Genomic DNA, 12,124 nt, shown 5'->3' with positions numbered 1-12,124 from the left:
TTCATGGAATGGGTTTCCAAGGCCAAACAGCTGTATCCAAGCATTACATCACCAAGTGCAAGTGTAAAGTGTCAAATTCAGTGGTGTAAAGCGCCACCACTGGACTCTAGAGCAGTGGAGACGTGTTCTCTGGAGTAACAAATCATGCTTCTCCATCTGGCAATCCAATGGACAAGTCTGGGTTTGGCAGCTGCCAGGAGAACGGTACTTGTCTGACTGCATTGTGTCAAGTGTAAAGTTTGGTGGAGGGGTTGTTTTTCAGGAGTTCGGCTCAGCCCCTTAGCTCCAGTGAAAGGAACTCTTAATGCTTTAGCAGGCCAAGAAATTTTGGACAATTTCATGTGCCCAACTTTGCGGGAACAGTTTGGGGATGGCCCCTTCCTGTTCCAACATGACTGCGCACCAGTGCACAAAGCAAGGTCCATAAAGACGTGGATGAGTGAGTTTGGTGTGGAAGAACTTGATTGGCCTGCACAGAGTCCTGACCTCAACCCGATAGAACACCTTTGGGATGAGTTAGAGCGAAGACTGCGAGCCAGGCCTTCTCATCCAACACCATGAATGGAGTTTAACTTCTCAACATTGACATCAGACAGTGAATTCATAACCATTTCATGTGATAACAGTTTGTGAGGGAGCTTTTATGGGTGGACGTCTGGTTCCGATCACCACTACTGTGAACAATTCAGACTCTGTAATTTTTTCTAAAAACGTGTTTCACACTAAACCACTCTGAATGATTCCATTTACATCTTAACTGTTTAATTACGCATTAAATTGTGCAGAGCAGAAATTTGAAAGTGGGGAAGGTTTGGTAAGAAGTGCTTGGACCCCGAGGACTGCGGCTGCGTATTTATGCTTTGGTACTCTATTTTTATGTGTGTGTCAGTTCTGAGCACATTGAAGAAGTCATAGGCACAGTCTGCTTCACAGAGAGAGAGAGATAGAGAGACAGAGAGAGAGATGTAAAGGGTGTTGGGTGGTGAACTCCCTCACATGTGACCCAGTCTGATAAGAATACATGCGTATGTATTTCTTAAAGATCAGCTGTCTCAGTCTGTTTTTATCAGCAGGCTGTTCACTTTCTGTTCAGAAGGTTTTATTACAAGCATAAAGTAAAACATTAAAATGTTACTAAAATTATACTAAAAGTGAGTGTTATATTAAACATCCAACAATGTTTGAATAACTAAATAGTAATAAAATGCAGCTTAGAAATGCTAATCAGACCTGAGAACTGGCTGGCATGGCTTAATATTCTAATAGGTATGCATGATTGACAGCCCTCAACCCAACACTCCCAGCCTGCTAACCCACAAAACGGGAGCTTTCGCTTGGTGGTTAGCTGTGTGGGCAGTACAAACCACATCAGCCCTGTGATGTGGTTTGTACTGCGTACATGCGTGACAGTGAATTACGACCGACCACTTTAAATATAAAAAAAAAATTAGAATTTTGGTGAAACACATTGGCCAGCTTTTCACAGTTTTTAACAGCAGCACAATTAACCTACCGAATAACCTTCTTAATAACAGAATGTGGATTTAGCTTCCCTCTAAACCTTCAGAAGAAGAGGAGAGGCGAACATTCATTAAACAACTTTAACCTCCTCATTCCGAGTGCCTGGTGTACTGGACATTTTGCCCAGGTACTGTAGCTCTACATAAGCAGGGATGTCACCACATTCACTTTAACCTGTTTCAGCAGAGCTGTGTTTGTAATGGTTGATCAATGATTAGAATGTATTTTTTATCTTGTCATGAGCAAAAACAAATATAGTGAGAGAGACGCCTCCGAGATCAAATGAAATATCCTGTATTTATTTCAGGAATGTTTCTATGTGTTTGTCCTTCTAGAAGCTTCCTCTTGTGAAAAGTGAAAAAGGAAATAGTAGATATTTATCATAAAAATATATAATCGTTCAGCATTTTTGTTTATTTTGTTAAAAGTAGAAGATGATGTAGATGATGATGTATGGATTTGAGGATAATAGTGTTATTTTAGTGATTTCAGAGGATTATACTGCACGTTGGAATTAGGCTAATGAAATTTTGAAATCAAAAATAAACATTTCCCATGTTTCACAAGAGTTATTTCTGTCTATGACACTAGACTGGAGTATATACTTATATAATATGTGTAATATGTATAATATTACATAAAATCTTACATATAAATCTATGTCATACACTACATATACAAAAGCATTGGGCACCTCCCCTAATTATTGAGTTCAGGTGTTACACTGTTGCTAACAGGTGCCAAAAAAGTCCAAATGTCCAGTAGACTGGACGCTAAATTTTATACTTAATTAAATATAAATAAATTAAATATTATTCATTAAACATAAGTAATATGTTATTTAGTGCATAGCAGAGAACATATTTATAAAGTTGTTGTTTAAATTGTCCAGTCTCCGGAATGAAGAGGTTAAAGTATATAAAAATATATCGTTTTATCGGTCCATTGATCATGAAAAGAGTGTAAAGAATGTAAAAGCTGGAGTTTTATCAATGCAGTAAAAGAAAAAAGCGATATGATGGTGACGATAAATAACAGGAGGAAGAGTCAGAGCGCTGGGGATGGTCTTTGTAGTGTTACGTGCTGTTCATTAGTGTCTAATTCCTGTTGATTTAAACCTTTCACTATCCATGAACTGAAACACAATGAAGGAACCCACCCACTCCCCTCCGGAGACCCCCCTGAGGAAACAGAGCTCCACCACTGACGGAAGAACTAATTTAGCCTCCATCCTTTTACACAGAACCTGAATGTCACTAATGTCATACAACTGCTTAGATATTGTAGCTTAACTTATGAACAAATTTGTATTTATATATTTGCCACAAATGCCAAAATTCTATAATTACTAAGCAATAATAATAAACAGCTCCAGTTGAAATCCTGTTCCAGTACTGTATCCCACCCTTAAAGGGGAACCCTGTCCATTTTCCAAATTTCCTGCATAATTTACCGGATAAGATGTAAACAGAGTGTTTTTAGTAGTAGTTCAGAATGGTTACACTTACTGAGTCAGAATTGTTCACAGTGGTGGTGATGACGTCCACCTCTAAAAGCTTCCTCACAGAAAGTCATTACAAGAATTGGTTATGAATGGTTGTTTTACAAAAGATTTGGTCATTTCTCTACAAAAGAGCGTTCCACACCAAACTACTCCGAACGACTTTGCTTACATTTTAACTTTTTACTTAATATTAAAATTTTGAAAAATTAGTGGAATTCATCTTTAAGCTATAGAGCACTGGAGGTGGGTTGCTGTGGTGAATAAGATGCACCAGTTGCAGTAGATCTAAGTGCATTTTTCAGATCATTTTAGTGTGCATTATTTATTACTTAACATAAATGTGACCACCTCCTTGTTTCTATGCTCACTGTCCATTTTATCAGCTCCACTTACTGTATAGCTGCACTTTGTAGTTCTACAGTTACAGATTGTAGTCCATCTGTTTCTCTGATACTTTGTTATCCCCCTTTTACCGTTCTTCAGTGGTCAGGACCCCCATAGACCCTCACAGAGCAGGTACTATTTGGGTGGTGGATCATTCTCAGTAATGCAGTAACACTGACGTGGTGGTGGTGTGTTGGTGTGTGTTGTGCTGGTATGAGAGGATCAGAGCTTTTAAACACTGCGTCCACTCACTGTCCACTCTATTAGACACTCCTACCTTGCCAGTCCACCTTGTAGATGCAAAGCCAGAGACAATAGCTCATCTGCTCCTGCACAGTTTGTGTTGGTCATCCTCTTGTCCTTCATCAGTGGTCACAGGACACTGTTGGCTGGATATTTTTGGTTGGTGGACTATTCTCTGTCCAGCAGTGACACTGAGGTGACACAGAGAGTACCTGCTCTGTGAGGGTTCATGGGGGCACAGGGGCACACACAGGGCGCATTTTATGTTTTCATTTTGTCCTTAATATGTTATGTTCAGTAATTAAACAGTACTTTTGTGTTAAAATGTACAGATGTGTGTTCTCTCTAGAGCAGGGGTGTCCAGTCTTAGTCACAAAGGGCTGGTGTGGGTGCAGGTTTTCACTCCAAACAAGAAGAGTCACTCTTCTCTCGCTGCTCCATTTTTAAATCACACATCGCTTCTCCTCCCTTTTCTATCTTATACTGCTATTTTCATTTCTCCTGTTATTGTTTGCTATCCGGTGTTGACCAGAGGAGGATGCGTTCCCCTTTTGAGTCTTGGTTCCTTCCTCTTGCCCCTAGGGAGTTTTTCTTGGTGACACTCACGGAGGCTCAGACCTGGATGTTTCCTTAAAGCTGCTTTGTGACAACACCTGTTGTGAAAAGTGCTGCATAAATAAACATTTACTTTACTTGAATCTGCGGCCACACCGACACTTTGCAAATAAGACTGGACACCACTGCTCTAGAGAAAGTGGTCAATTAAATACACTAAGAAAATTATTAAATAGGAGAAAATGGACTTTTGAAAAAGGACTATTTTGAAGGAGTTCTCTTCATTCTCACAGACTATAGAACAGTGTGGAGTGAAAATAGAGGAGGTCTTTGTATCAGTGAGCATCTGATCTGTGCAGAACGGAGATCTGCAGATAAAGCAGCATTCAGTCCATTCACACTCAGATAGGATACTGCACGTCTCTGTCAGCTCTGACATTCAGCATTTCCAGCAATGGCATTTGAGATGTACAGTACTGCCTCAGACTGAAATACAGGACTCTCATTACTCTCGTTACAGTGCTGTGTTACTCTGCACTCCTAAAAAAAGATGGTTCTTCAATGGTTCTTTTCTAAAGAAAATGGCTCCATGTAAAACCATGAACACTCAAAGAACCATTTGCATTTTTTATTTTATTTACAGCACCAAAAAGGAGAATAGCATAGAGCCATTTTTTTTAAAGTTGGTATATAAAACCAGATACAACACGTTCTCCATCAATCTGAAGAACAGTTTCACCATGCAAAAAACCATTGCCACATCAGTCTGAACAGATCAGCTCTTAAACTGAGCCACATGCGCAAAAGAGCAAAGCAGCATATTGCTTCACATGGCTCATCCAGAGGTTAACAATCAGAACTATGAACGAACGCCAGTCAATCTTGGAGTTTTCAGTTTCATCTTCACCACCATCACAGGAGCCATTTTGAAGTCTCTTTTAATTTTTGTACAGAAATATCACCCCAAAGGTCTCAGCAGCGTGAAATTATGACTAATGTCGCGTTTGATTTATGTAAAAGCCGGGTTAATTCCAATCTGGCTGCTGAGACAATTTACATTTACATTACATTTACTATAATCATTCATTAATCATAATCAAGGTAAAACATTCAATTAATCGTGATATATATATAACATATACACAAACATGGCTGCTGAACAAAACCTTTTATCTCCAAAATGGTAACTTTACAGGAGAAGGAAAAAACATACTTTACTCAATGTAAGTCAATGGAACAAAATTTTTGTCCAAGTAATGTTAGGATATTTCTTTTGTTCCATTAATCATGACATTTACACACAATGTAAAGGGTAAACAGGTTTTTTTGAAATGATGTCAAAAACTGAACAACAACTAAAATTAAGGTTCTTTTCTGACAGCAGTAATATAGATATATATGTACATATATATATATATATATATATATATATATATATATATATATATATATATATATATATATATGTATACAGTACTGTGTGAAAGTCTCTTTCAAGACACAAACAAAATAAACAAAATTTATAGAATATTAATTAATGATTTTGTATATATATATATATATATATATATATATATATATATATATAAACTAGTGATTTTATGGATGTTCAGTAAATTGTTGATATTAAAAAGACTCTGTGGTGGCTGTGAAGGTGTCAAGGAAAAATTGGATCCAAGAATTCATGTTCCTTTTTATTGTTTTTATGTTTATTTTGAATTATGAATATGACTTTATTCTAATGTACTTTGTGATTAACTCACTGTTAAGGTAAATTGTTTAAAAATTTGCTTAGATGCCCAAAACTTTCGCACAGTACTGTGTATACCATATGTGTGTGTGTGTGTGTATGTGTATGCGTGTGTGTACTTTTCTCTTATGACTTAATAGATGTTAGAAACAATATGCGAAAAACTTCTTAACGCATCACTATGTTACATTTTTGCCATAACGTCCAGCTCTATTTAACACTGCCAATGTTCCATCTGATTAACAGTAATAAACTTTTTACAGTCCTCAATTTTATTAATGTTCTTCCATGCACAGTTACACATTTCCACCAGAGAGGTCCCCAAATCCCCAAAGCTTACATGGTGCAGCTTTAATTTCACTTTGAAAACGTCTGGATGAACCGACCAACATAAAGCATCCAAAGCATCATTATTATAAATTTTCAGTTGTCATGACAACTGACATAGCCCTTCATAAATGTTTATAAATACTTATTCCAACAGACGTCATTTGCTATGAAGGTCACATTTGCCAGTTCTGCCAATTGAAGTAGCCTTTATGATAGTTGGTGCCTATTGGAATAAGCATTTATAAACATTTATGTAGGTTGTTATGACAACCTTAGGTAAGTGTTATGTAGCCTTATGAACACCCAACTAGCTCTTTTTCACTGTAAAATCACTATGTATACATTCACATCGTATTCAGTACCTGTAGACTTCTTGTTTCTATAATTTGCACCACCCTACATATATGAATAGAAATGATCTCCCAGTACTTAAACAAAAACAGGAAATGGGTCAGTGTGCTGGGGGAAGGGGGGTCAAGGCATCTCCTGTCCACTCAGAAAAATGACACTGACCAGCACAAACCTAACATCCAAACCTAAACAACTGACTCAGCTGACACAGCAAACACAGGGCACAATTCACACCGCTTGAATCAGGCACTGTGGGAGCCCAGAAACAGGAAAATCCCCAACCCCACTCCCACTCAGACTGTCACCATTCATACAGAAGCACATCTCTGCCTACTGAACAAAATTCTGGGGAAATCCACAGATCTACTCCAGAATTTCAGTGCGATGAAACAGCTAAGCTGTCCCAGACATCGTTTAATGAGAGTTTTGAGACTTTGGTATTCTTGGTGGAAGGATATATGCAGGATGTTGCAGGGGTGATAGTGGGAAAAATTCCTGAGCCTGAACTTTTTTTTCTCTGCTCGGGAGGTGAGCAGGGTGGGGGTGCTATGTATGCGGCACACTTAACACATAACTTGTTGGCCCCTGGGCGCAGATATACGTCTATGTATAACCCTGATCTTCATTACTGTAAAAGAATTTTTGCTTTTGAATTAGTCCCTTCAATGATAGATTGTGTTGAATTTTGTTGAAATACATGAACAACGTTCAGACATGAGATAAGCAAACCCAATATAAGCCTATATTTCAGAAGCTTGTGCAGATTACCAGAACTCTTGGGACTAGCAGGCCTGTTCAGGAATCCATACCTGTTTTTAACTAGTCACATACCTTATTGCTTCTATAGCATAGGAGACTACAGATACTACAGCCATACCAAGAACGGTCAGCAGGTGGCAATAACAATACTATAATAACCGCCCCGCCCTGTTGGCTTAATGGCTAGTAGGCTCGGCCTTGGTGTTGGTTACAGTGAAACCTGTGCATGTCAGATCAAGAGAAGTGTCAGATCCTATGGTCAGATCACTAGGCCAGGGGTCGGCAACCCGCAGCTCCGGAGCCGCATGCCTCTCTTTGATCCCTCTGATGCGGCTCAGCTTTTGAAAATAATTAATTTAATTAACGTATATTATTTTTGAGACTTAAAAAAATGTTCGGGCGGAATATCACAAACGTCCGGTATTTAGTTACGGTTAGCTTGACTAACATGTCGGCGTCGGCGTTGTCACCGCCCCCCCACCCCCCGTTCGCTAGAGTGAGATGTCGTCGTCGTTTTAATATATTATGTGGCTCTCACTGAAATAAATTTCCAATTATTTTGCTTTTATAGCTCTCTGAGTCAAAAAGGTTGCCGACCCCTGCACTAGGTGAACCTTTTTTTTTTCTCGCAGACACGTCGGTACGCCGGAATTCCAGCGTGGCGCCTGAAAACTATCAGGCCTGATGTTGTGAAGCAAAATAATCCCCAAAGAAAGCATATTAGTTTCCATCATCAACATTTCATATAAAACTCAGAAGACACGTGTAGGGTCACTGGTGGTTTTGGAGAGCAAATAAAATGTCTATATTTGTGTTGAGACCCCTGGTTCCCATCACCACCACTGTACAGAAAGTCTCTATGTGTAAAGATGGGTTAATATAAACATATAAACTTATGACTGAAACCTGAGGTGTAAAAAAATATTGCGATATGGTATAATGGCTGGTTAATGGGGGGGGGGCTTTTGACAATTACTGGCCACCTGTAGCAGCGAACAAGCAAGTGGCATGCAGAGAAAAACACACTAGTAATCACAAACAGTAAAACACATGAAGCTACAGAACACAGAATGGGACATGACACTCATTGTTTGGTGCCACATGCAAGTTTACATGGCATTGATTAGCCAAAAATACACAAAATGCCATAAATAAACATTTGAAAGAAAGTTATTAATTATTAAAGAGGCCAAGTTGATAAGAGGTCCTGGGGTCAGATCCCAGATGAGCCCCTATGTTGTTACAGACAACCCTCTAGCCAGCTCATAAACAATTGAGGAAGACAATGAATGGAAGTTGTAGCAAAAATTGGTCTTTATTATCACATTAAGCTAATTAAAAATGGTAAGTAAACAACAAACACAGCTCTACCAAAGTGAGCTAACCATTAATGGTTAAACAATGGTACAACAATGAAATCTGCACCTTAAGACAGACAGTATGGAAATTAAAGCGCAAATGGCGACTAACCAAGCTGGAAGTATTTCACTCTGCTTGGAAGGAAAGCCTTAGCAGGTACAGAAAGGTACTTATCAAAACACGCTCAGCATACCTGTCCTCACTTATCGAGATCAACAAAAACAATCCTAGAGTCTTATTTAGCGCTTCCCAAAAACCAGGCAGGATCTGAACTTCAAATACCCACCAACTGTAGCAGCAATGAATTCTTGGACTTTTAATAACAAAATCGAGAATATTAGACAAAAAGTTCAACCGATACCAGTAACCTACCCATCATCTGGTTTGGCTGAAACAACACAAAATGTGTTTATAGAAACATTTTGTCCACTTCAGCAGTCAGAACTAGAAAAAATAATATCTTCCTCAAATTCTGCAACATGCACACTTGACATAATTCCAACAAACTTATTTAAACAAGTAGTACCAGCTATAATTAAACCAATTTTAACAATAATTAATTCTTAGCCTATGTCATGTACCCAAATCATTCAAACTATCATCATCATCATCCATCATTGTTGACCGCTAGTCCAGACAGGGTCGCGGTAGCAGTTGGGAGAGCAGAGAATCCCAGATGACCCTGTCCCCCGCAACTTCCTCCAGCTCATTCCCGGGGACCCCAAGCCACTCCCAAGCCAACTTGGAGACATAATCCCTCCAGTGGGTCCTAGGGCGACCCCGGGGTCTTGTCCCGGTAGGCCATGCCTGGAACACCCCCACCGGGAGGCGTCCAGGGGGCATCCGGATCAGATGGCTGAACCACCTCAGCTGGCTCCTCACTCTGTCGCATAGCGTGTAGCCCGCCACCCAACGAAGAAAGCTCATTTCCGCCGCTTGTATTCGCGATCTCGTTCTTTTGGTCATTAGCCACAGCTCATGACCATAGGTGAGGGTTGGGATGTAGATCGACCAGTAAACAGAGAGCTTCGCCTTTTGGCTCAACTCCCTCTTCATTACTACAGTCCAGTACAGTGACCGCATTACTGCTGCCGCCTGTCCCAGCCTACGGCCGATCTCACGATCCCTCTTCCCATCACTCGTGAACAAGACCCCAAGATACTTAAACTCCTCCACCAGGTCCTTTCCCCTTACCTGGAGTGGGCATGCCATCCTTTTCCAGGCCAAGACCATGGACTCAGACTTGGAGGTGCTGATCCGCATACCAACCGCTTCACACTCAGCTGCAAACCGCTCCAGCGAGCGCTGGAGGCATCCATGTGATTCCGCCAAAAGAACAACATCATCTGCAAATAGCAGAGACGCCACCCTCCGGCCTCCACACATAATGCCCTCCTGACCCCGGCTACGCCCTGACACTCTGTCCATGAATATCATGAACAAGAGTGGAGACAGAGCACAACCCTGGCGGAGTCCAATGCTAACACTGGAAGAGTCTGACTTAATGCCAAGTATACGGACACAGCTCTCACTCCGGGAGTACAGACATTGGTAGCCCCGGCACCCCATACTTCCGGAGGACCTCCCACAAGATATCTCGAGAAACACGGTCACAAGCCTTCTCCAAGTCCACAAAACACATGTAGACTGGGTTGGCAAACTCCCATGCCCCCTCAACAATCTGTGAGAAGGTGAAAAGCTCCTCAAAAAGTTCCTCCTCAATCTGAGGTTCAACTATAGGTAGGAGTCTCCTTTCCAGCACCTTTGCATTGACTTTCCCAGGGAGGCTGAGCAGTGTGATACCCCGATAATTGGCCCACACCCTCTGGTCCCCCTTTTTTAAAAAAATCACCACCACCACCCCAGTCAGCCAGTCCAAGGGTACTGTTCCCGAGGTCCATGCAATAGAGGCAATGCAGAGGCATGTTAGCCATGACAGCCCCACAATATCCAGAGCCTTAAGCATTTCTGGACGAATCTCATGCACCCCCGGTGCCTTGCCACAGCTTACCAACTACCTCAGTGATCTCCACCAGGGAAATAGAACTTGACACCCCAGAAGCCTCTCCCGGATTAAGAAGTTCCTCAAAGTGATCCTTTCACCAACCGACAATATCTTCATTCGAAGTCAGAGTTTCTCCACCCTTGCCGAATACAGCTTGGGCGCAGCCACCCCGACCCCTCCTGAGTCGCCGGACAGTTGTCCAGAACCTCTTTGAGGCCGAACGAAAGTCTTTTTCCTAGGTCTCACCAAACTCCTTTTTGCTTCTGGATTTTGCTTCTGCTACCGTTGCAGCTGCCACCTTTTTTGCCCGTCGGTACCTATCTGCTGAATCGGGAGTCCTTCGGGCCAACCAGTCCCTAAAGGCCTCTTTCTTCAGCTTGACGGCCTCCCTGCGTTATCCCTATATGACGCTGAAAAATTGGTACATACCTTTATAACTTCAAGACTGGCTTCCTATCAAATTCCGTATTAACTATAAAATTCTCTTATTGACACATAAAGCCCTGCATGGTCTCTCACCGGAGTACCTGCAAGATCTTATTTCCCATTATGAACTGCCTCGCTTACTCAAATCCCAGGATGCTGGTTTTCTGCTGGGTTCTAAAATGGGTGGAATGACTTCAATGGGTGGAAGAGCTTTTTTTTACAAAGCCCCCAAATTTTGGAATAATCTCCCAGTTAATGTTCGGGACTCTGACACAGTCTCAACCTTTAAGTCTAGACTGAAAACATATTCGTTTAGTTTAGCTTTTGATAATTAGCCTTCCCCTTTAGATAAAGGCAGGAGATCCAGGGGTTCATGGGCATAGAGGCTTATGGTAAACTGAGATGTTGGTGCTGTTGACCCACCACTTCACGTGATCACACAGGTTTGTTGACAGTGGAGTGGGGGGATCCCAGTGTCTCAGGGTACTCTCATATCTGTGCTTCCTTCTGGTTCTCTCCTTTTAGTTTATGCTGTTATAATTAGATCTGCCAGAGTCACCAGCCACACTCTGGGGGAAATCATATTTATTACAGTCATACTCCTGAGCAGAACTCATTTTGTCTCTTTACTCTTCCTGAGATAATGACTGCCCTCCCATCCTGCTGAAGACTGACCATCAGGGCCTCCTCCTCACCATCACCAACCTGCTCTCCTGTTCATTTGTGCCAGCTGCAACACCCTCAATTACATCACTGTGCCATCCAGATGTACCAGCATTGAGATAGGACGGACTGTTTCAGCTCACTCTCACTTTTCATAAAGACTCAGTCAGAAACTGCTTCTACCAGTGCAGTTTCTAAAGCTTTACCATCCAGTGTTCAAACAGAGATCCTCTTAGCTTTTATTTGGTATTTAGCTTATTAAATTGTAAATACT

The sequence above is a fragment of the Pygocentrus nattereri genome, chromosome 10 (assembly GCF_015220715.1).
Source record: "Pygocentrus nattereri isolate fPygNat1 chromosome 10, fPygNat1.pri, whole genome shotgun sequence".
Lineage (NCBI taxonomy): Eukaryota > Metazoa > Chordata > Actinopteri > Characiformes > Serrasalmidae > Pygocentrus > Pygocentrus nattereri.
The sequence above is the reverse complement of the archived record's forward strand: the minus strand, read 5'-3'. Positions refer to the sequence as shown.